The sequence below is a fragment of the Pseudorca crassidens genome, chromosome 18, assembly GCF_039906515.1.
Source record: "Pseudorca crassidens isolate mPseCra1 chromosome 18, mPseCra1.hap1, whole genome shotgun sequence".
Classification (NCBI taxonomy): domain Eukaryota; kingdom Metazoa; phylum Chordata; class Mammalia; order Artiodactyla; family Delphinidae; genus Pseudorca; species Pseudorca crassidens.
In genome coordinates this window covers 15,574,840-15,600,315 of record NC_090313.1, presented here as the reverse complement: position 1 = coordinate 15,600,315, position 25,476 = coordinate 15,574,840, and the positions used below count along the sequence as shown (strand labels likewise).

The 25,476-nt window shown below is 41.2% G+C and overlaps 1 protein-coding gene across 7 annotated transcripts in view; it reads right to left on the bottom strand.

Moving 5' to 3' along the window:
* ABCC4 (ATP binding cassette subfamily C member 4 (PEL blood group)) overlaps positions 1–25,476 on the bottom strand; it is a 213,621-nt gene that overhangs the window by 80,239 nt on the left and 107,906 nt on the right. The window lies entirely within an intron of this gene.

Genomic DNA, 25,476 nt, shown 5'->3' with positions numbered 1-25,476 from the left:
ACTACTTTCCTGCAAGTTCATTTCTTCCTAAGGGTGAAGTATCAAGGAAAACGACATTTGTCTCTATTTGCTGGGGTTTCCCACCCGCCCCCCCCCACCCCGCACACTAGCACTATAAGCACTTCCATAGTTTCACTAATGCTGCTACTTTTCAAGTGCATGATTTCTACCCTTCATTGTGGACTCAGATATGAAATAGAAATCTTAGAGTTGGCTGAAAATGGGTTTTATAGTGTTGTAGTACAGGTGCTGCTGAAATTCTACTTGCCTATTTAGAGAGGGGTTCCTAGTCCAGCTTTATGAAATGCTGTAGCGTTACTAGTTTTATCATGCGCTTAAAAATAAAATTGTGAAAGTGAATGAATAAAATTAATTGTATTTCTCTTTAATGACAAAATATGTACTAGGAAATATTTTTAGAAGTGTCTCATGAAAAATTTTGAATTTTGATATATCTTACCCCCCCAACTGAATTTATTATAATTGATTAAAGATAAATACACGTGACATTGTTTTCCATAAGAAAGTTTAGAAACTTCATGTAAAACTTATTAGCAAAAAAAAAAAAAACTTATTAGCGCAACGTATTCTAACTCTGCTCATAAACTGGGTGATACAAAAAAAAAGATGCACTTTTACTGGGTCTCACTGGACACAAAATATTAAATTCACATGCAAACCATAACAGTGAATGTAGGATATACTGTATATTTATAATTTAAAAAAACATAAAATCTGAGTCCAAAACTGCTAAGTCTTAACACAGTAACAAAAAAGTAAATGAATAAATCATTTAAAAATTGACCTTAATTATAAATATTAAATCTGTCTTTGTGATCCCTCAGGCATAAACCCACATTTTGTTTTATGTTGCTCTAATAGGACACAAGGATAACCGCCCTGCATGTGTTTATTTCTCAGCTACGCTATGACATACGATTTTGAAAAGGAAAGTCACACTGTGTCTGTACATAAAAATAGGAAAAGCAAGTTTTCCTGCAAATATAAGCAGTTTTACAGCCTATCAAAGTGAGGCCAAAAAGTAGATTTATTCACGTTAAGTGCTGACAGGAGCAAAACATTTCAGCAGTAAATAAAGTACACTGTAACCTAATCGTCAAATCAATAAAGTCATTAAGAATAGGCTCCATTCTTCAACGAAATGGTGAGTTGAAGGGAAAAAATATTCGGTTGCGATGGAGAATGCATCTCCAGCACATCTGACAGTAACTGATCTGGACCTTGTCTTCTCCCCTGTGCCTAGAAAAGAAGTCTTTGGGTCTCTTATCTTTCTTCATCTGTATTTAGCCATGTAAACTGCCAGACGGCGCTTTCAGCTTCCCTACAGGCATCCCATAAATACAAATAAGAAAATATGTCATTTTTCTTCTTATTCTAGGCCCCAAACTGACAAAATATTATCATCACTTTTGTAGGCTCTTGCAAATAGGCACGCTAGCGCGGGGCAGAAATGTGCTGAGATTACAATATCCATTTATCTAAACCGCCAGCATATAACGAAAGTCGGGTGGGGTGCTTGCCACCTAAATTAATTTACTACTTGAAAGAGACTTCTTAAGTCAAGCCTGTTAAAAGGGAAACAGGAGAGGAGTTACAAAACTGTAAATAAATCTAAACGCGGTTTGCATCTGAACTAATTTTCAAGCGTAGAATTAAAAAGAGGCAACAAGAGGAGAGAAACCTGCACTCAGAGCACAAGATCCGCACGGGCACCCTGTCTTCAGGGAACTGCTGCCCAACTCTTTGGGGGACGCAGCCCTTGCTGCCATAGAGGGCTGGCATCCAAAGCCACCTCCTATGATTCACTCAAGAAGATAAAGGATTCGACCACCTTGCACCTGTTACAATAGCTACCATCAAAAACAAATCAAAAAACAGCAAGTGCTGGCGACGATGTGGAACATTTGGAACTCTGTTCACTCTAAGTGAGAATCTAAAACGGTGCAGCTGCTATGGAAGAAGTATGGCAGTTCCTCAAAAAAAAAGAAACACAGAATTACCGCATGATCCAGTAATTCCACTTCTGGGGAGGTACCCAAGAGAACTGAAAGCTGGGTCTTGAAGAGATGCTTGTCCACCTGTGCTCATAGCAGAATTGTTCACAATCGCCAAAGGGTGGAAGCAACCCTAAGTGCCAATCGATAGATGAATGGAAAAACAAAATGTGGTGTATATACACACAGAAGAGTATTATTCATCCTCAAGAATGGAAATTCTGACACATGCACAGCATGGATGAACCTGGAGGACAACATGCTAAGTGAAAATAAAATAAGCCAGACACAGAATGTCAAATACTGAAAGATTCCACTTGCATAAGGTACCTAGAAGAGTCAAATTCATAGACAGAAAGGAGAATGGTGGTTGGCAGGGGGGTGGGCACAGGGAGTTAGTCGTGGGTTCAGAGTTTCAGTTTGGCAAGACGAAAACACTCTGAAGTTGGATGGTGCTGGAAGTTGCACAACAATGGGAATGTACTTAATGCCACTGAGCGTAAGTAAAAATGAATAAGACAGTACATTTTATGTTCTATGTACTTTACCATAACTTTTTTTACATAAAAAGAGAAGAAAAGATTCAAGCTGATCCTTCTCTCAGAATCCATTCCATCTGTCTCGCCTATCTGCTCCTGTTGACCTTATTAGAAATGTCAGCTCCACATGTACACTTACACCCGAGGTGCCAGGGCCAAGGAGGAGGTGCCTGTCGGGGCAGCCAGCCCCGTCACCATCCTGGTGAGGAAGACAGAGGCTCGTGCACTTCCGGGGACCCCATCCAGCACACCAACAGAGAAGAACTGTCTCTCAGTCGGTTAAGGAGAACAGAGCGAAGATGAAGAACATCTGCCAGGGTGGAAATGAGCAAAGGGCAAGGCTGCCTGCTGGTGGCAGAGGACAGTGCCAGAGAGACACAAATGCACCCACCACACAGTGAAGAAAAGGAGACAGAACAGAATGTGTAAACATTTTAGTCTTCAAAACATGTCTACAACGCTGTAGCAATTCACCTTTTTCAAAAATATTTCACACAATCAATAAACATTCTTGATGCACTCCCCCACCCCGTTTATAAACTCGCCAAGACCTTGAAAAGCCTTTCAAGATGCAAAAGAAGAAAAAAAAAAGATGGAAAAGATATAAGTCAACTATACTTCAATAAAATTTTTTTGAAAAAGATGCAGAAGATCAGCACAAGTGGAATCCAGCCCCACTGGATGACGTGGCTACATCAACACGACCAGGATTCACTGAAAGCCTCCCGATCTGCATAATTTCAAGGCAAGGACAACCCCAGCAGAACCCTATAGACAGTACCTAGTTGGTCATCTACACCCAGAAGCATGATCAAGAGCCTTTTAGAAGTGCCGACAGCCTCTGCCCTCTGTGAAGTGACATAACTTAGAAAGCAAAGGGGGAAAACACCAAAATAAATCTAAATTGGATCTAAACAGAAGACGACAGTGAGTACATACATTCTCTGTCCTTCCAGGGCATGTGTCTCCCGGAATAAAAAGAAAAGAGAGATATGTCATTAGATCAAGTGAGGTGAGGATGGGCCAAGCGTTGAGTTCAAAGAAGAAAAATACCACAAGGTACACCAGAAATGAGTATCTAGGAACATGTATTAAGGGAAGGGTGATCCTGAGAACCACTTAAAGGATGGAAAGGAGCCTTGAAGCTCGGTGGGCAGGAATAAAAGACCCACCAAACAAACGCCTGGGGGAGGGTGGGGGAGGGACGAAGGTGGCAGCACCAAACGCTGAAGGCAACGCCACACAGAGGTTACTCCTGGGGCCCTGGGGCCTCTCTTTCAGAATACATGTCACACGGACTTCCCTGGTGGCACAGTGGTTAAGAATCCGCCTGCCAGTGCAGGGGACACGGGTTCGAGCCCTGGTCCGCGAAGATCCCACATACCACGGAGCAACTAAGCCCAAGCGCCATAACTACTGAGCCTGTGCTCTAGAGCCCGCGAACCACAACTACTGAGCCCAAGTGCCGCAACTACTGAAGCCTGCACGCCTAGAGCCTGTGCTCCGCAGCAAGAGAGCTCACTGCAATGAGAAGCCCACGCACCGCAACGAAGAGTAGCCCTCGCTCGCCACAACTAAAAGAAAGGCCATGCGTAGCGACGAAGACCCAACGCAGCCAAAACTTTAATTAATTAAAAGAAGAATACATTAACAGGTCTGATTGTGTCCAAACTTCAGATGGCACATGGCATCTGTTTTCATTTATATCTTTAAAAGGCAATAAGTAAAATCACTAGCTAATGTTTTTTTTTTACCACATATACACAAAATTGCTAATATTTTCTCCCTTATGCAGAAACTGTTCGAAAACCTCTCAACAAGTCTTGGTAGAACTCAGTAGTGACGACTTAGCGTCCAGCAGAAAACACCAGCATCATTCTGAACGTGACGCCACTTTAAAGGGTTTCGTATCGTATGATATTTAATTTAGACCCTTAGGCAAAGTAAAAGGGAAGAATACTATCAGACCCAAAGGAAATTAAATGAGGAGCATGGAAGTAGTTTTACAAACTCAACACAAAACTTTCTTCCCAGGATCAGGTAAATCCTAATAATATGCATAATTCTCATTGGAAAAATCAAGGGGTTGCTAGCATTCAAAACGCCAATATTAGAAGGAGAAAGTATTTTGACCATTATATTCGATTTAGATTTTCATTCCTTAGGCATAAAAACGACCTATACCTACTGTGCACAGTTGCAGAGATCTAATGCTAAAAAGCAACCTGAAGCCAATACTGATCTCAGCGATATAAAATATAAAAATTATATTTAAAAAAACCACCAGTTCCAATGGGTAAAAGAACATCAGGTGTGAAAGCGCCTGTAGCTAAATGCCAACGTGGGCTTTAAAACACATTTAGCGAAATCAGAGCTCAGTGGGTTTTAAATGTGGGCAAATCGCGACCTTTCCGACACAATTCAATGTAAAACTCATTAAATGGAAAAATGAATCGATAATTTTATAAATATGCAAGGGACAGCGAGGCTTTTATCCTCAGGAGAGTTCTCAGATTAAAAACAAACCAAAAGGCTAGGTAACTGGACTGAGCAGACAGCCGGTGTTGCTGAGGATACACCCAGCATGAATTGGCAGCGTCGAGAACCCAAGCCAAGTTAGACTCTTGAAGTCACTGATGATGACTAGGCTGGGTCCCTCAAAGGAGATCTAGCCTCAAGCTGACTGAAGCGAAATGGCGCCTCTCCAAACAGGCCAACCTGTAGAAGATGGAGAACTCCATGCCCTTTGGGCTAAATTCACTAAGCTTAAAGGCAATTCCTTTCAACTCTCTCACCTAAGGGTGGCTGATATGCTGGAGAGAGAGATGAAAGGGAGAATCAAGCACTTGAAAAGGTAACGAGCCACAGGGAGTGCCCAAGAGCACGGGGGAGGCATGAGGCCCGAACTGCCAGCAACTGGGCTGGCTAACAACTCACGTGCTGCTCTTCTAGGAAGGTTCCCAGGTTACTGAGGAAAGCACCACAGACTTCTGGATGGGTAAAGCCCAGAGCTGGGCAAGGGTGCAGATCAAGTTTATACCTCGCTTGGTTTGCTCTGTAGAGAACACTGTGTGTTCAGAGTAGGTATGAAGGTACGAGAGACGGTTTCTTTTCAAGGCTGTCACTTCACACAGCTACCCGCCTTTCGTCACTTTCCTCCTTCCACCACAAGTCTCTCCCGGAAGACATCTGTGGTAAGGAATTGACGCAAGAAAACATCTACTGATTGCTTTTACAACGTTGATCGATGATGCCATAACCCAAACGCATGATCTTTAAAACATTCGGGTAAGAACTTCAAAGAAGGCCTTTTGTGTCTGAGGCTCTCGTAGCAGAAGAAAGCTCTGCGGCTCCTGCCTCTGCTGATTCTTCTATGCGGCCTCAACTATTGAGGGCGCTTCCTCATTCTGAGGTATTAGTCACGGGGGCGGTAATGGTTACTACAACAACTCGTCGTTTTCCATTTAGATGGTATTATTTTTAAACTAATATAGAAAGTGACACCCCTATTTCTAATGGGCTGTCTTTAAAATTCTATGTGGTTAATTTAGTAATATTCAGGGATGGTGGAGAAATACTTATTGCCTATGTTTTAAAGGAAGAAATAAAAACATCAATGATAAAATGTGGTAAGAGGTCAGAGGTGTCCCAGCGAGCTAACAGAAGGTCTTGTTCTGCAGGAGGGTTTCAGGCGAAGACCCCTCACTGAGCAGAGAGGAAGAACCCCACCCAGGATGGGTTCTTCACCAGGTGCTTGGTCCCCATCTGGAACATTCCTCAAGACAAGAGGTGGACAGCAAGAGCTCTTACTTGGTTCCTTTCATAGAAATCATTTCAGAGACAGGCCTAAAGTGCTACAAAGAGTTCCTAAGACATAGGTCTTTGATCTTTGTGGCTTTGCCATGTATGTTTTTAAAATTTCTGGAATGCACCCAGGGAGGCAAACGGCTTGACAGCAAACACTATAAATATCGAAATAAATAAATACACACAAACATCTGGAACCCTGATTAAGCACCAAAGTTTCATTTTTTTTCAGGAAAGGAGGGGTGTGGGTAGCGGAGGAGAATCCCCCATGAACAGCATTTTTATTTTTATGGAAAAATGTCCTCCTCTTTTCATATAATAAACCCCCTCTGACATGAATAAAACTTTTAGAAAGCTGAAGTCTGTGAGTCCCAGGGAAAGGGAGGAGCTGCTGGTGTTCTGTAGCTGCCTCCTCACAAAGGGGCAACTTCACTGCTATCCCAGAACCAAGATGGGACCACAATTCACTTTTTTAGTAACGAGGGTAGATGAGTGCCTATGAAATAGCAGTCATTACTTAGAACTACAAAAATAAATCCAGGCAATCCAGTAATCTGTCCTGAGTTCAAATTAAGTTTGCACAGATTTTACAGTTGCTCATTATGCAGTAATTCTGTGTTAAAGGTATGCTAAAATACGCTGTTTTTTTTCCTCTTTGTAAGGCACTCTGAGCAATAATAAACAGTGAGAAGGCAGAATTTGCCAGTTATGGCCGATACAATGAAATTAAAACCAAAGAATCAAATGGCCACAAAGCATGTGGCTAAGTGTGAACTAGGAGTCAGACAATTACAAAAGTTTTAAAGGAGAAAATGCCCCCAAATTCCCACTCCACCTAGTATGAGGTTCCACGATGTGACGGAGCTTTGGGAAGCACAGAAAGGTGTGTGATCAGGCATCTTACCAAACGGATCCTACCGATCTCGGGATAGAGTTCAAAGTGTTTCCGGCCCCGGCCTGGCTCAGCCCCCTCCATCCTGCCCACACTCGCGCCACTCCAGGCAAGCAGCCTTCCTTCCCCGGTTTCCAGGGCAGGGTCACCCCAATCAGCCGCTCCCACGTCCTGGATAACCCAACTCATTCTCTGGTCAGTTCCACCTGTGCCACGACAGCAGCTGCTCCTCCCGTCTGCTTAGGTCCCCTTGCACATGCGGCCGGTTCCCTGAGCTGAGCCTCCTTGGCTCTACAAGGCCAATCACAGCCATACTTCCACGGTTACTAACATGGTGTCCAGCAGAAGACACACAGGTTTGGATGACACCATGCCTCGAGAAAAACTTAGGGAGCCATTATCACAAAAGAAGGATAAAAGACTGAACAAATGTGTTTAGAAAGTGGTGCTTTCAGATTGGCACTATTTAGAAAAGAGGTATTATGGGAACCTCATTATGAGCCTCTGAGGCCAATGTGGAGACAGGCTGGCACTGACCACCCAAAGGAGGGATGAAAGAGGGCATCAGAGGTGGGTGTCGGGCGGTAAATGGGGCCAGTCACTGGTCTAATTCAAAACAAGAGGAATGTTCCAGCTTCTTCCTGTGGCAGCTACAACACAGACAGAAACTTGGCCCTGTGACAAAAGCATGACGGGGGCGGGGGCGGGGAGGGAGACCTCCCCCAGCGCCGGGAACCACCACCCCCGGCCTGGGCGCACCCTAGCCGCCCATGCTGAACGAGGCCCTGTGCTCCCAGAAACAACGTGCACATGTATATGATTTCTGTCTGCCTCCACCTCAAGGAAGGCAGGATCTACGGAAATTCTCCAAACTCAACAAAGAAAATAAGATTTCATCTTGCTTGTCATTCTAAGTTCCCTCTTTGCAGCTTTCAAGACATCTAAGGAGCCCGTGTTTTATTCAACTGTGATTCCCCACTCGGTTCACGCCGGCACAGCCCGCCATCTTGGTAGCTGTTCTAAAAGGGGAATATTTTGGCGCCAAACGTCTGAGTGGTTAATCACATCTACATGACCGTGTGCCTCCGTAAACGCCCCAGCATCCCCTGGCATGAAGTTGGCAACAACCCACGTGGGAAACTTTGTCAACTCCACGCTGATCTCCTGGCCTCGAGCGTTCACTCTGAGCCGTTCTACTACCCACCACCAGAACTGAATTCTGTGCTGCCCCAATTATCCCCGCTCCCCCTCACTCCTGATTCCACTCAGAACGGTTCTGCTTCCGCAGCCTCGCCTCAGGCTCTCCTTCTTCAAAGCCTCTCCTCACCCGTGAAGTCAGCCCAGCGCACTCTCACCAACACGCAGGGTGGATACACCCACAGGCTCTGCGTTTCCTCAACTGTGGGAAGGGGGTGTCTCCATTCTCTTGTCTCCCTCAGAGGGGAGGGCAGCCTATGGATACTCCACAGCCTCAAAGGAAAGGCAACAAAGCTAGTCTAAGGACAAGATACTGATTCAACGAAGAATTTGCAGGCATTCATCAGGTGTTAAAACCTGATTTCTCGTTGCACGAGCAAACAACATGAAGAGCAGACCATCCCGGTAATCCAGGCTACCAGAGGCTGCACCAGGGTACTAGTCTCGAGAATTGGCATGTATTTCTTAAGGGACAGTTAAAAAGAAATCCATAGAATAAAAGGCTTCTCGTGCATTCTTTCAACAGAAAACTCTAGCAACTGAGGAAAGGAGAAATCTCTATGTAAAGGGGAAAGGGTTTAAAACCTATAAAGACATAATTTTGCTGAACTTTTAAGAAAATTCTCTATTAGGAAAATCTGAAAATGTATCTGTCCATCATTCCTAGTAAAACCCAAAGGACACATCTGCAGGAATATTCTTGGCCTGGTATTTATGGATTTCCATGACTAATTTTTGCATACTCGTTCTTCTTTTTCCTCAAAATACATATTCTGCCTGACATTCCCACCACTCTCAGGGTATGTTGGCGACTGTAACCTACACGAACAAATACTCACCTCCCAAGAGCTATACTGCACAAGCTGTTCTACATATTAGGCGAAAATCAGGCTTCTGCAGGACATAAAAGTCCTTTAAGACCATGACCTTAACCGTGCTCCTTAGCAGCATTTGAAACTCGGTTGCATTAACTAATGTTGGTGTAGGCTCGTAATGAAGCAAAATCACGGCAGACCCCAATCTCTTGGACAGTCGTGGGCTCACGGGCCTCAGATGAAAAGTCCCATTACCGAAAGGTTTCCTCAGAGCCGAACAGATCCACTAGTCACAATTCCGAAATTGCTAATATTTTCATCAGAAAAGAGTAAGAGAGCTTTAATTCACCAAGACGTTACAACGTGGAGGCTGCAAGGAGGCCCAAGGCTGAATGGTTCTCGCCTGCAAATGCCATGAAATGTGTCAAAATGTGCATGGAGAAGAGAGTCCGAGACAACGTTTTACTTCTCTCCGATCAAAACACATTATTCCTTATCCTTGGATTTCTTAGGTCAATTCACTTTTCACCTAGGTCTCATTTGTTTCTGTTTTTGTCCAGGTGCAGTCTTTATCAGCCAATTATTTTTGCCTAACCTGTGCCCTCAACAGAGGAAACAAAAAGTTTCAAAAATCCAAGAACTTAATACTGCTCTGAAGTGCAGCGTGAAGAGGGAGAACACAGGCTATCACACGAACAGAAAGCCCCACACGCAATCTTTCACTAAATTACATATTATACTGGGCGGGGGCGGGGGCGGGGGTCACGCGTCCGCGGATTAATGACACTTTTGATAAATAAACCTTAATATGTTTCAGCCAATATTTGAAAAGAACCTGAGAAGTGAGGCACGTGGGGGGAGGACGGACAACTGGGGACCAGGACCGCGACGCTGGGTTACTTTAGCCCAACAAAGGAGAAGCTGGTCCAATCATCAGCCAGGGAGCCGGCCAAGCCCGCAACGGTTCAGAAACCCTCTTTCTGCATTTCTATCAGAACTTAAATGACACTAGAAACAGGTTTTCCCAGGAACCAAGAAAACAGTGATACTTCCAGGTTATACACCTAAGTTTACAACAAAAAACAAAAAGATGGCTAAAATTAGGATTAGATCCTAACCTTATACTAATTGGGATAAGGTGAATAAGCAAAAGTTGAATGAGCAGAAAGAAAACTGTCTCACTGTAAAATATTGGGCCTTATAGACTAAATAATAAGATATTCTAGGCACTATTTTCCTGCAACTTTACAAATATATTTTTTTACTTCTATATCAGACAAACAAGTAAGAAAGCAAAACACTAACGTCACTACAAAAAAAATCATGACACAGACAGTAAAACAGACAACTGAAGAATCTCTTCTCTTTCCAGTCACCATAAATTTGGGGAGTAGGGGCATGGGGTAGGGGAGTGAAAAACGAACTAGGTACCAAAGCCTGAATAAAAGAAAGAGAAAAGGTGGTTTTAAGTGGGATTTCACCTGGATTGATTCATCTATGGCTCCAGGCTGCCATCATTATCAACTCTAAGCTCCTGGTTAGTAACAGGGTTTATCTAAACTAAACCAATGCGAGAACTTACCCAATCTTCGATAGCACCGCCATATCTTCAGATCTACCGAAGAGCTGGGTGGGGTTCCTATAATACAGGGAGTGGTTTTGCTGTGGTTCCCCCAATAGGAACCTTCTCAGATCTCCATTCTGTCCACCCCGAGTCCTCTAACCATAATATTCTCCCATTTAAAGTCAACATGAACCCTATTAAACATTAAACTATATTTCCAAGAGAGCCTACTAAGGGTAGTTTTCTCTTTATGCAAATTATTAAAGACATCATGGGATGCTTAACGGCATTTCTAATATGACAGGATCTGAGAACTAACTCTCTTACTCTCTGACTCCTCCCCACTTAAGTTAGGGAAAAAACGCTCACACACACGCTTTGCTGTTTTCACTCCCAAGAGTGACTTAAATGCCAAAGATGAGCTCACTATGAAACCAAGATCCCACATATTTTCTTATAATATCAAATAATATAAATTTCAGATCTAACATTTTCCTAACTTATGATCAGTTATAAAATTACAAAAATTTTATTCTGAAAGTCAAGACAGAAATGGAATAGGATTTAGAATAGATACATGCACTCCTGTTTTTACTGCAGCATTATTCACAATAACCAAGATACAGAAACAACCAAAGAGTCTATCAACAGATGAATGGAAAAAGAAGATGTTATGTGTATAGATAAACACATAGATACATACACACACAGTGAAATACTATTCAGCCATGGGAGAAAAGAAAATTCTTTTTTCTTTTTGCAAAAACACGGATGGACTTTGAGGAAATTGTGCGAAGTGAGATAAGTCAGACAGGGAAAGACAAATACTGTATGATATCTCTTAAATATGAAATCTAAAAAAAAAAAAAAAAAAAATCAAACTCATAAAACCAGACAGTAAAATGAGATGTTTAAAGGTCTATATTTGCAATTAATAGATAAAGCAGCCCTGGAGACCTAAAACACAGTACAGTGATGACAGACAACAAAACTGTACTATAGATATTAAATTTGCTAAGAGACTAGATATTAATCATTCCCAACATGAGAATAAATTATAATTACATGATGCCACAGGTGTTAGTCAGCTAACACAATATCAATCATACTGCAATATAAATAGACCAAATCAATACGTTGTACACTTTAAACTTATACAATGTTGCACCACAAATATACCTTTTTTAAAAGTCATGACAAGGCACTAGTAAAAGTCTCTTAAAAAATAGGGCCACGAGAACAGGCAAAAATGATCAGCTAGTTTTCAGAAACAGTCATCTTCCTTGTAGATGGAAGATCCATCTCCGACCCCCATTCGGGAACTAATTCATTTTCAAATGCTAAATCCTTCTGAGAACTGATAAAAGCAAGAAGCTCATATAAAAGCTGGATAAACAAAATGAGGAAGATGAAGATCAAAGAATTCATACACACACACTCAGATACACATATCCATTCATTTCATACACACTGAAATACCTGTTTCGTGCAGACTGTCCAGGTCATGGAAATTTCTGAAACAATTTCTGATTCATACAATGTCCACATTCATTTCATAGGAAATACTATGCTAAACATAACTTCACCTCTACCTGAAGAGCTGCCATTATTGTATAACGATATATAATATGTAGGAATGGGTGCCGGATCTTTAGAAAATGGCCATGGAGATTTCAGAATACAGTATCTGGTTACCTTATGCAAAATTCCCAGCACACTGGCATATGCAGATGCTTCTTAAATATTGAGTTATATAATCTGTATGATGATTAATGATTTGGGGCAAACTGGGTCATTATTTTCAATTCGAGGCATCATATCTCTATGGTTTACAAATAAAAACCAATGGGGACAGTAAGTAGAGGATTCGGCAAGAAGGTAAAGAAGACCATGCATCTGACAGAGGCAGAAGAGACTGCAAAAAAATTTCTTGTGCTTCGATGGTATTAAAGATGAAATGAAGCAATGGAAGAGACGGTATTTTAACAAGTTTAAATTGTCAAATACATTTCCAACGTTGCTCTGAAATGACAAGACATAGGGCAGTAGTCCAAATTTATCATACTTCAGGCTGATGTTCAATGATAGGGAACTACATTATAACTGCCAACAGACGAAACCTGTCGTGCAGCAGATCTCTGAAACATTATACCGTGTGCGGAAACTACTATCACAAAAATCCTCTAAGTCCTTACAACCTATTTTTGGTTTTCTTCTTCATCAAATTATTTCTAAGCCAGTTCTGCAGGATGATAAAATCATTGAATTTCAGAGCTTAAGGCCTCTCAAACATAACTGAGTTCTTGAATGCCAAGACTTGGGACAAGGTAGGGGCTCCCTGCCTAACTAATACAGCCACCTGGCAGGCAGGTGTTAACCAAGTTAAGTGCTCTCTCTGTCTTCACTTAGGTCTCTCCACCCAAAATGATGTATTCTTCAGGGACCTCAATGCCATTTTACCCAGCCAGTAAGTTATGGCATTTACATGGTTCGTTTATTAATGCTAATTGAGAAATATTTATAGGAAAACTGTATTTGTTCTGTTGCATTTGGTATGCCTTTAACTGCATTAAAAATGTAATCTACGGTTTATAACAACTAACAGGGAATCTCATTTTCATCCCAAGCTGCTTTAACCATTATTTTGCACGAGAAGAAGTTTTGAAGTATCAGAATGTCCATCTGACGGAAATGCAGGAAAACTGCCTGGAATTAACCTGAGTGAACAAACCACGAAATTTCTCTAAAAACATCCCATGAATAAAATGTGAAGGCTGGACAGTCTAAAACTGCCTTAGGTCAACTTTAACTTTCACTTGTGAAATCTGCCATTTTTCATGCTTTTTGGAAAAGGTGAATACATTTTGACCAGTTACAGCGTTTTCTTTAAAAAATAGTAAGTCCCTGCTGCTCCTAAGAAGTACAGCCGTTCCCTGGAATAATTACAATGTTCCATTTAAATAGAAGTTATATTATAAAATTTCAAACTGTCTTTACTTAATTATACAATAGACTTCTGTAATAAACTTCAGCCGTATCATTTTCAAACAAACAAAACAGACCAGATGTTTGGTACTTACATGCAAAACTGAGCTCCCGCTGTGAAACTAGATTAAAATGAACTCAGGAACGAAGCTAAGCCCCGATGAAAACAAAAACAAAACAAGCAAACAAACAAAAAACATGCCGTTGATTTTGCTTTGTAGGTTGTTAGTCTTGATCATTTACATATTTTTCCTTGCATCTGGGAAAATACACACATCCTTTCCCACCATTTTATCAAAATTAACATATTCCTCTGGATTTTGTAGGGGTAAGAAAAGACAAAAAGGAAAATCGCTAAAATTTCATGATGTCACTTAGTCAAAATTCAATCAATGTCAGTTATTTCTTGGGCATTGCTTTACGTGCTTTACATAAAGTAATTCTCACACACATAAAACAACATTGGTGCTATTATTATACAATCATCCCCATTGTAAAGATAAAGTTGAGGCAGATAGTTTAAATGACTGGACAAAGGTCTGTCACTGGCCAAGCTGGATTCACATTCAGGCAGGTTGATTCCAAAGTCTGTTCTCTTTACCACTGGGCACTGTGGATATCAAATTACAGTAGTCAAAACCACTATTGTAAAATAAAGGAAAACCATTCAATTTGGTGTTGGTAAAGTCAAAGATCACTTTATTGTCTGGTTAATATTCAAACCTTAAATTTTACATCTCTTTAATAGAATCTAATAATACGAATCTTGTTCTGGTGTGACAATCTAACTCAAAAGAAGTCTCTCTCATTCACAAACACACACACAACACCACCACCACCACCACCACCACCACCACCACCACCACCACCACCAGCCCACATCAATGCTGCTTAAGATAACTGTGCTTCAATCAAGAGGGTCTTGATCGTGCCAGTGAAGTGACTGGCACAGCTCTTCCAAAGCTCTGTTCTAGCAGATCTAAGACATCGCAATATCTCCACCTACATCCCAACTCCATTTCCATTAATAGCTTTAAAATGTCTACTGATGACAAAGTTCTCTTATCTGATATCAAATAAAAAATGGACATAAGAGGGGGCTTCCCTGGTGGCGCAGTGGTTGAGAGTCTGCCTGCCGATGCAGGGGACACAGGTTCTTGCCCCGGTCTGGGAGGATCCCACATGCCGCGGAGCGGCTGGGCCCGTGAGCCATGGCCGCTGAGCCTGCGTGTCCAGAGCCTGTGCTCCGCAACGGGAGAGGCCACAACAGTGAGAGGCCCGCGTACCGCAAAAAAAAAAAAAAAAAAATGGACATAAGAATTAGGGGGAGAGAAAAGATGAGGTATATTTTTAAAAATACTCAATGTTTATCCGAAACCTGTAAGGTACTCATTGTGTTACCTAAAATTTCAAACCTTGATCTTATGTTAAAAAGTTGGCAACTTGGTTATAACAACAACTAAGAGATGAAACACCTGAAGGCCAGGTCAATTAAGCATGAAACTCTTATAGTGTCTACTTTGTGAAAGGAGATGTGAGTGGTTAAAAAATTTGATATCAAGGGGAATTAAACCTCCTTCATTCAAGTTTTAAAATTCCCTAATGTATGACTGAAATATACTCACCTGGTCTAAAGACTTGACAATTTGTTTACAAACACAGCAGCTTATCTGATTGAAGGCTAAACCACTGACTGTCTGGATTACACAGGTGCTGCCTTTTATGAGCATGGCTATTTATGTCAACAACGATTTATTTAATCTTGAAGTCAAGGAAGAACAATTTTCTAGCAACACTGATTACTCATCATCTTGAAATACGTGTTTATTTTCCTCCTATTTACAGGATTATGTCAAGACTAACATTTAAAACTTGGCACCAATAAAAAATATTTCTGTCTACAGTATCACCCATCGGTGGAACTCATTAAGCCATATTTGACAACCTTTTCATTTCTATGCTAAGAGGAAAATATAGTTAAGATTTATATTACCATGAGATATAATTTTAGGATATTATTGCCACTTTATTTTCCAAAAAGGAAAAATAATAAATTTATAGTTCCAAAGGAAATAAATTTAATGAGCCCAGGCCAGTCTGACACCAACAGAAAAGATAAAAAAAATTCTAAAAATAATGACTACATGTAAGAAAGCAACCATTTCTTATTCTATGTTTAAATATGTGAAGGTAATGAAAAAAAATTAATCCATGATCTTGACTACATCTCAAAGCACTGCTACTAACCTAGATAAACAGAATTATTTATGTAAGAAAATATGTTTAAGGACAAATCCACATGCACTGTGGTATCTGTTCAAATATCTTTGTGTAGAACAGAAAGAGGTGGAAGCTTTGTTTTTCTTACCACACCCTCAAAAGTCTCTATACATTTTCATTATATGCCTCAAGCAGCGTAAAGAATAAGATCAGTCACTGAGTCAAAAGAACACTTCCAGGGCTTGCCTGGTGGCGCAGTGGTTGAGAGTCCGCCTGCCGATGCGGGGGACGCGGGTTCGTGCTCCGGTCCGGGAGGATCCCACATGCCGCGGAGCGGCTGCGCCCGTGAGCCATGGCCACTGAGCCTGCGCGTCCGGAGCCTGTGCTCCGCAACGGGAGAGGCCACAACAGTGAGAGGCCCGCGTATCGCAAAAAAAAAAAATCACTTCTAGAAACATCCACTTGAAGTTCAGAGAGAAATCATTAACTAATATTGACTTAAACATCCCAAAATCAGGAACTTGGGCTGAAAATCAACCAGGGCAGGTACTCTGGTTTCTCCTGACGTGTTAACAACACGCTGCTCGGTGGCACTGCCTTCTCCCAGCAGCAGACCCAGAGGCAGGATTCCCCATCATGAGGAGCATGACTATTTGGAATAATGTCTGGATAAAGATTCTTAAACACATAACAAGTCTAAAATAGACTTTCCAGGTGTTCAAGAGGTTGAAACATTTCCCCGTGTGATACAATCTATTAAAATGCAGATGCAAAAAAGAAATGAAAGGAAAATATTTCCAGAACAGAGAACTTGATTTCATGACATCTTTCCATTTAACCACAGTATTTTAATAAACTTCCACTCAAAGTGCACTTTGAAGCTTGTCAGACGGACTTTCTATCTATATGAGGGGGAAATTCTTCACAGAATAATTGTGGTTACCAAGAATGAAAAGAACACTCAACAGATCATAGTTGATTTCATGATACCATTACTTATGGAGAAAATGTCATTGCTTATGTTCTACCTACTGTCAAAGCATTTGTAACACACTTCTAAAAAGCCCAAAGAGGACTTCCCTGGCAGTCCAGTGGTTAAGACTCCATGCTCCCAAGGCAGGGGGCATGGGTTCGATCCCTGATCGGGGAACTATGATCCCACATGCTACAACTAAGAGCCCACAGGCCTCTGAATCTGTACCTTTTCTATATGGAATTGTAGAATATTAACACTAGATTAAAAAAATAATAATAAATAATCCACTGTCGGCAATTTTTTTAATTTGCAAATGCCTTGAAGACAGGACTTTTTGCTCCAGTGCTTGGGACCACAACTGACAACCAGTAAATGACCAATAAATGGTCATTTTGATGAGTAAAAAAGCCCCAGTTAAAAGTGAAGTGACAGTTCTTCTAAAGCTCTGTTCTAGCGGAGCAGGAACACTGCAACATCTCCACCTACATCTGAGCTCCCTGTCTAATAACAGTTTACTAATGTCTACTGACATTTTAAAATGGTTGAATTCCCCCTCTTTACTTCTTAAGGGACTGTAGTTTATAAGGTAAAACTACCAGGTATCAAATATTTAACCCTCTTAAGTGCCAAGACTCGTCTTCAATGCACAACTAAACCACAGGGGAACGTATTAGGTGTTTGACAGTTTCATTTCCGTGACTGACTGGCATTAGGAGAACTTGGAACCTTGCATAGTCTGGTTCTATGAGCCGCAGCTTCCAAAGAACCAATATGGGTGGTTTTTTTCTTCATGCCATCAAACACCAAAAACAAAGTCCACCATAAATAATCTATTACAAATTCTACTTTGGAAAATAAACTATAAGGAAGAATTCAATTTAATATAAACACCAAGTGTTCTTTCAAGACTGTAAACTTCCATTGTTCTTCGAGATCATGGCATGGAGAGATTCAAATACACTCCTGAACACCCTTTCTTCTATCCAGTCAACAAATACTTACAAAGCAGCTACAGTTGCCCAATCCTGACTTGGAGGCTTTCACAGTAACACCACAGATATACTCTAGGAGGGCAGAGAGCACAAGGCTAACAGAGGAGACAGGCAGTCAATACATAATTACCTAAATTATAATTTACTTGTACTTGCGAAAAGTACTATAGAGATTAAAAACATAACTTTATGGGGACTTCCCTGGCGGTCCAGGGGCTAAGACTCCAGGCTCCCAATGCAGGGGGCCCGGGTTCGATCCCTGGTCAGGGAACTAGACCCGACATGCCACAACTAAGAGGCCTAAGAGCTCACACGCCTCAAAGAAGATCCCGCACACGGCAAAGAAGATCCCACACGCCGCAACTAAGACTGGCGCAGCCAAATAAATAAATATTTTTAAAATAAATCAATTAATTAACTAAAACATAACTTTATGTGAAATAAAACATTGCTGGCTCAATGTTATTAATATTTGGATTTTTTCCCATTCTCTTCATGGCAAAATAATAATAATGTTTAAAATAAAGGAGAGGCAGGGAAGAAATGGTAACAGAAGATGAAGGCTCCAGCTAGAAAATGAAAATCAAACTTCGCCCCATGGTGTCATAGGAGAGCTTTGAAATCAAATCTTTGAGGGGAAAGACTTGGCCGTAAAGCAAAACCATATGGAATTTTCAATCCAGGAAACTGATATACTTAATGTTTATTGTTGTTGAATCCGACCTCGAAGAACTATTCCAGTTTCTCTTGAAATAGCTGTACAAAAGCAATGAACTGTGTCGTAAAACTACTTTGATGTATTTTCTGACTGTCACAAACAGCTACAAGGTTGAAGTAATTGTGTGTGTGTGTCTGGGGAGGCAGGTGTTGTTAAATAACAGTATTTGAATTACACTTACACTTGGGCCTTCCCATCCATGGGTTCCACATCCTTGGATTCAACCAACCATGGATCAAAAATATTTGAAAAAAATCCCAGAAAGCTCCAAAAAGCAAAACTTGAATTTGCTTATATAAGTAAAAGTGTAAGTAATCTAGCAGGGATTTAAAGTATATGGGAGGATGTGCATAGGTTGTATTAGGGACACTGAGCTTACTCAGACTTTGGTATCTACAGGGGTCCTGTAACAAACCACCCGAGGATACCAAGGGATAACTGTACTATAATTCATACATCCCATAAAATAATGCCAAATTACTGAGCACACTAAGACCAGAAACTGGAATACAGCAGTGAAGTCCTGGGTACCAAAGACCGCCTGGCTCCAATTAAGCTGAAGGTTGAGACAACACATATTAAAATGAAGTGGAGAACTTCTATATCCTACGATGTTGGAAAAGTTTTAAATGCAATCAAGTAAAATGTCATCCTTAACAATTTCCGGGGACAGTACCATTAGCACATCGAACAAGGTACAAGCTTCTCAAATCGTATCTTTTTAACATTTTATTGGAGAACGACAGTGCTTTCTCTGTTACTAAATTGTCCGTATTTCCATGTATGACTATTAACAGAGAAAAAAAATGGATAAAGAGTAATCAGAACATTCTAATAGATTTAAAATGTACACCAAAATGTTGCAATATTTACCAGGTGTAGACAAGTGCTATAATAATCACCTTTATAGAGATTACTGACAAAATAACAATGGTAATCAAATATATGTAACTATTTAAACTCGTAACAAAGGCTTCTATGATACTATTAGCAGTAAACGCGCAACACCCATAAAATGTGACTTAATATCACCCTGATAAGACTTTAAGTACATATAACCATTGTTACGTGAAAAACATTATTTTTAATATGTCACAACCCAACAGGATTTAATTACCACACCTACTTCAAACTATTAGCTGTTTAATTGAAACCTGAAAAAGTAATATTTATGTGGCCATTGAGAATCATCATGATTGATGAAATCTTTTGTGTTATTCCCATTATAGTCACTTGCATTTGTTATTTTTAACAAGGAAAAATGAAAGGGGAAATGTGTGTTTTAGTTTTGCAACAAAGCTTTTCAGATGATGACTAACTTCTTCCTTTGAACACAAAAAGCCTCTTTAACTAATGTACATATAAATATGTTCTCTACAATGTGCACTAAGCAAAGAAAGGGAAGAAAAACAAAGGCGGGGGGGGGGGGGCGGTGAGGCTGTAGGACTTAAGCCAGAATTAAAAGCAACCTAGGCAAGATGAGTACATGAAAGCTGTCAGGATAGTTGTTATTCTTATTCTCAATTACTTACAGCTCATCTGCTCTCAAGGAAGAAAAATCATAGTTTCTTTTAACCATATCCACAACAGATCTCACTTGAAAGGAAACATAGCAAGTGATTTGGCATGAATGGGCGTATTACCAATTTTCCAGCGTCACTACTGAATATTTATGTCGGTGACGAATGATGACACTGGTGAAGTATTTTAACACGAAGCCTTGCCTTGTAAATCGTCTGAATGATGCTGTGTCAAAACAACACCTACCATAAATCAGAGGTTTCAGGACCAGTATTTCTTGTTCTAACACGCTACCTGCTCAGCAGAATCACTTGTGTGGACAGGCATAGATTATTGTGTGCTAAGCAGAGCCATCTTACCTCCTAACTTATAGAGCTATAATTTAACAGGCCTATTATCAAGGTAATTTTGACAGTTCTGAAATATTATACTTGTTAAAAATATGCATTTAGCACTAACCTCAGTGGTCATTTGAACTGAATAAACAGACAGGTATCCCTGCAATTATTATTCTTCCCTACGGATGACTCTTTTTTCTAGCAAGGCAGTGGTCTGTTGACAACCGATTTTATAAATACTAGAGCAAGAGGGTTACTCTGATACTACAAAAAGCTCACCACGTTGCTTTCAAATCACTTTTCACTTCTTCACAAGTTCATTAGCAACTTGTAGTGGAGGCTAAGGACTCCCTTTCCAGGTTAAAGAAACGGCAATAGTTCAAACCTCCACTACCCTCCTCCTTGCTCCAACCCTCAATTCCATGATGCACATCCTAATTCGGGGTATTTTACATGCGTGAAATCTGCAGAGCCTCATTTCCCACTCAGTCAAGTTGGAAATATTAATCCTTAGGGCAATTCTAGAGTTCTGATTACAGAAGATAAGAGAATATGTCTTCTCTTAGACTGTAGTGCTACCAGAAGAATAAAAAGAACAAAAGAAATTAGTACTTTTTCTCTTTTGATAATGCGTTAGCTCTAACTTAACTTGATCTGTAAAGAAAAACTAAAGATATACATTTGTACCTTTCTTTTTACACTGAATGCATAAATAAGTGAACAAACACGTGTGCGCACACTGCAGAAAAATAAGTTGCGTGAAATGAACATACTGGCCACAATCCAATTAACTTCGCGTTTCCGTAAGAGAAGAAATACGACATCTAGCAACGCCGGTGGCACAGTTTCTTAGAGCCAAATTAGCAAACTGACAGAAAATAAACAATTATTTATCCGGAATCCACTGCACTCCAAGCACTCAGCCAAGTGTCTTGTCACAAGGATTAGGCATGAAAAAGCAGGACAACCCTCTTCTCATCTTTTCTCCAAAACAAAGGGTGAAATTCTAGACACTTGATAAGAATAAAATATTTCTGCTGACTCTGATGGCATGGATGAAAATGGAAGAAACTGTGTGGTCATATTTCTTACAAAACTCATGTTTGACTCAGGTCCTACAACTGACCGTATTTTACCCTTCAGGAATTAAAATATATCCAGTCAAGACGTCAGCAGCGGGGCTTCCCGGGTGGTGCAGTGGTTAAGAATCCACTTGCCAATGCAGGCGACGCGGGTTCGATCCCTGGCCCGGGAAGATCCCATCCCACCTGCCGCGGAGCAGCTAAGCCCGTGCACCACAATTACTGAGCCTGCGCTCTAGAGCCTGCGTGCCACAACTACTGAAGCCGGCTCACTTGGAGCCCATGTTCCGCAACAGGAGAAGGCACCGCAATGAGAAGCCTGTGCACCACGACTAAGAATAGCCCCTGCTCGCCGCAACTAAAGAAAGCCGGCGCGCAGCAACCAAAGCAGCCAAGAAAAAAAAAAGTCAACAGCAGTCTATTCCAGTGACTAGGGTACAACACATAAGCTAAGAAATCCCTGGCAGTCCAGTGGTTAAGACTCCGTGCTTCCACGGCTAGGAGGGCAGGTTCGATCCCTGGTAGGGGAACTAAGACCCTCCATGCCGCCCTGCGCAGCCGAAAAAAAAAAAAACAACCAAACTTGTTATTAAAAAAAAAAAAAAAGAGAGAGATCTAAATACCTTGTTTGAAATGCTAGATATTTCAGGACAACAAGAGTTTACTGTTTCACACATAATAAACCACAACAGTGTTTTTAAAATTCTGTATCAATACTACAAAATACAAAGATTCAAGACATAAAAATGGAATTTCCAAGAAATCTTTAATACAAAAAAAGCAGATCTTGCAATAAGGTGCCCCTTACATTATATCCCTGAAATAATGTAGATCATGCTGCCCTCTTGTGCCAGATGTAGAAAATAAAACAACTTCTGCCTGTTCAACGGAAACACAATTTGGATTCAAAATAGTAATGATCTCTAAATTTCTAACTGATTTACTGTTGACCTGAGATTTGCGTTACCTGTGTATGAAGATCTGATACAAGTGAAATGCAGCTTTGGTGATAAAAGACAAAGATTGGCTAGGAAGAGGTGGACGCAGCAAACAGCACAGGGACACAGCCCACATCTGCAAAGGCTCTATACTGTTCAAATCCAGCTGCAGTCAAATCGTGTAAGAAATGTCGGGGCCCCCGGAAATGTGTGGCACTTTAATAAACACACACAGTGCCATTACTAAAATACACCGAAGGAAGAAAGCGCAGCAGAGAGACGGTGAGCTAACGGGAAGGTGAGAAGAAAGGAGAAAAGGAAACACTGCTTCTGCCAGTCTAAGGAACAGATTATGAAAGACCCGTAGGCAATAGGCTATCAAATTACATAAACAAACTAAGTAAACTTCATGCGCCCAATACAAGGATTCAAAATGGAGAGTAACATAGCCACTGGAGCTTAGAGGGATGGAACCCTCTTTAAAATCGGCTTCCTGGAATGTTCAACTGCAGGCAGAGAAACTATGCTATACAGAAGAACCGCACACTTGCCAGGCTGACTCTGCCCTCCTTCTTAAAATACAAGTGAACTTGGGACTTTGGTAGGACAACCCGTGTTTCAGGAACTTCCCCTGGAGGCCTGGTTCTTAGCATAAGTGCAGAGTACCCGAGCGTCTAACAAAGTTCATGAGGATCTGAGATGAAGCATGAGAAGGGAGACGGGACATCTGGAGCATTCCCACCAATGGATGAATGTATAAAAGGCATAGTGACAATCCAGTTCAGGGTCAGTGAGAATCTACTGGCACAAGTGGGCAGAAGGGAACTCTGGCGAACTGCTTGCAAATCCCAGCCAGACTGGGTATGGGGCAGATCCGATGGGCCTCTGCCTGGAGTTTCCAGCTTCCATCGGTCACCATGCCAACTCTACACACTGGCCAAAGTCCTTCCTCTCCCTCCCTTTTCTAACTCTGGGAGGCTGTCAGGATCCTGAACTCACAGGAAACTTACTCACCCCTGGGGTCTCCTGGAGAGTGTGCTCTGACAATGGAAGGATATGCTTCCTGATCTCTCCACGCTACCTGGAGAACATACTCTGGAACTCAGGGGCCACAACTTTATGCTAGGAACTTGGACGCATCAAATGCAGATATTTAATGCAACGTAAAAGTCAAGCATGTCCATCTCTCTACTGTAGAGGGGAGTTTTAAAAAGTATTATATAATTACTAGGTTATACACAATCAATAATGTCAACTAAGAGGCATAATTCTTACCCATGTAAGAATTTGTACTTTTTCCAACTGTAAAAAGCACAAAATTTTTATCCAAACAGAAAATTAAATTCGATCACTTAAAATTTTTAATTAAAAAAAGTTTTCATCTACCACTAAAAGAGTAAATAAGTAATTCTTGGCCCCTAAACCTTTTGGGCAAACTAGGCCTATGTTTGTAGTACTTATTTGGGCTTGTATTTTCTTGAAGGAATCAAGTCCTGCTAATACATACAGGAGGGGGAGGCAAGGTAAACACGAGCGTGCCAGCTGCTCTAAGATGAGTGACCTCAAAGATTTAAACGTGGTCCCAAATCCTTGAATGACAAATAAACCAGTGCCTGGAGAAGCCTACAGGTCTTGAACATGAAGAGCCTGGTTAACTGTGGTCACCAGCACTCAGAGGCTGTGATAACAGACATCCAGTCCCACTTACTGCTCCCAACTTTATGGCTGTAGTTTTCACATTAACTGACAAATTGAAGCAACTTCACAGCCATAATAGCACATCATCCTCCAATCACTTTTGCATGATGATGACATAAAAAGACGAGATCTGTGTGGGCCTCTGCCGTTTACCGTCCTGTGCTCTGCACAGTGCCTGGACTAAACAACACGTGCTGAATAAATCTGCACAACATGCCGCCCTGCACAGTCTTCCTGAATCCTCACGACAGTCTTGGGAAACAGGAGGGGCAGCAGTTGTTCCCATTTCACAGGAGAGGATGTTCCCAGATACCATGTATTCATAGTCACTAAGGTTCATTAGGCACTGACCGTATGCTAAGCGCTGTGAATGTATTAACCTAATTAATTCTAACAGTATCAATATATTAATGAGTGTGTGAAGAGCACCCCCATTTTACAGATAAAACTGAGACACAGAGAAATTAAATAACCAACACATAAATATTAATATCACGTTAACGGACTATTACTATTAGTAACTAGCACCAGAACTGAACCCAGGCAGCTGGCTCCAGAGTCCATACGTTTACAACAAGGCCGACAACATCCTGCCTTGAGATTCGCCTGCTCAGCAGTATGTATCTGCTTTGGCCTTGGTCACATGGCTAGTTGATGGCCAAGCCAAGGCTACTCCTGTCCTCCCTCCCGCCCACATCCCTGCCTTGAAAGGTACTGTCAATCACTGCCTGCAAAAACAAAGCCACCCTGGGCCTCACCACAAGTCGAACCAAGTGAACAGAGAGGGCATGTATGCTGATGAACTAACTCTTCATAGGAGCCCAGGTCAGGAGCAAGACGGGTCAAAGGCCTGAGTGTGGAGGAAGCAACCACTGAAAAACCTCCAGGGACACTCATATCCAGAAACTTACTACTGAAGACCCACCTGCTGTGTACCACAAGGCCTCTTACATGCCACCAAAAGCCCAATGTAAATTACACAGTTAATTTTATTGAAAAGGATGTTTACATTTCACTAATCTTGGGTTTTAATTAATTTTTCATTACCATTCTAGGTAAACGTCATAGTCACGGCACATGCCAGAGCTCTGTGATTCCACAAGCAGATGGGAAATGAAAGAAAGAAACACACAGCCTGTCGTGTAGAGATTCATTATAAGAAGGTTCTAGCAGACAACC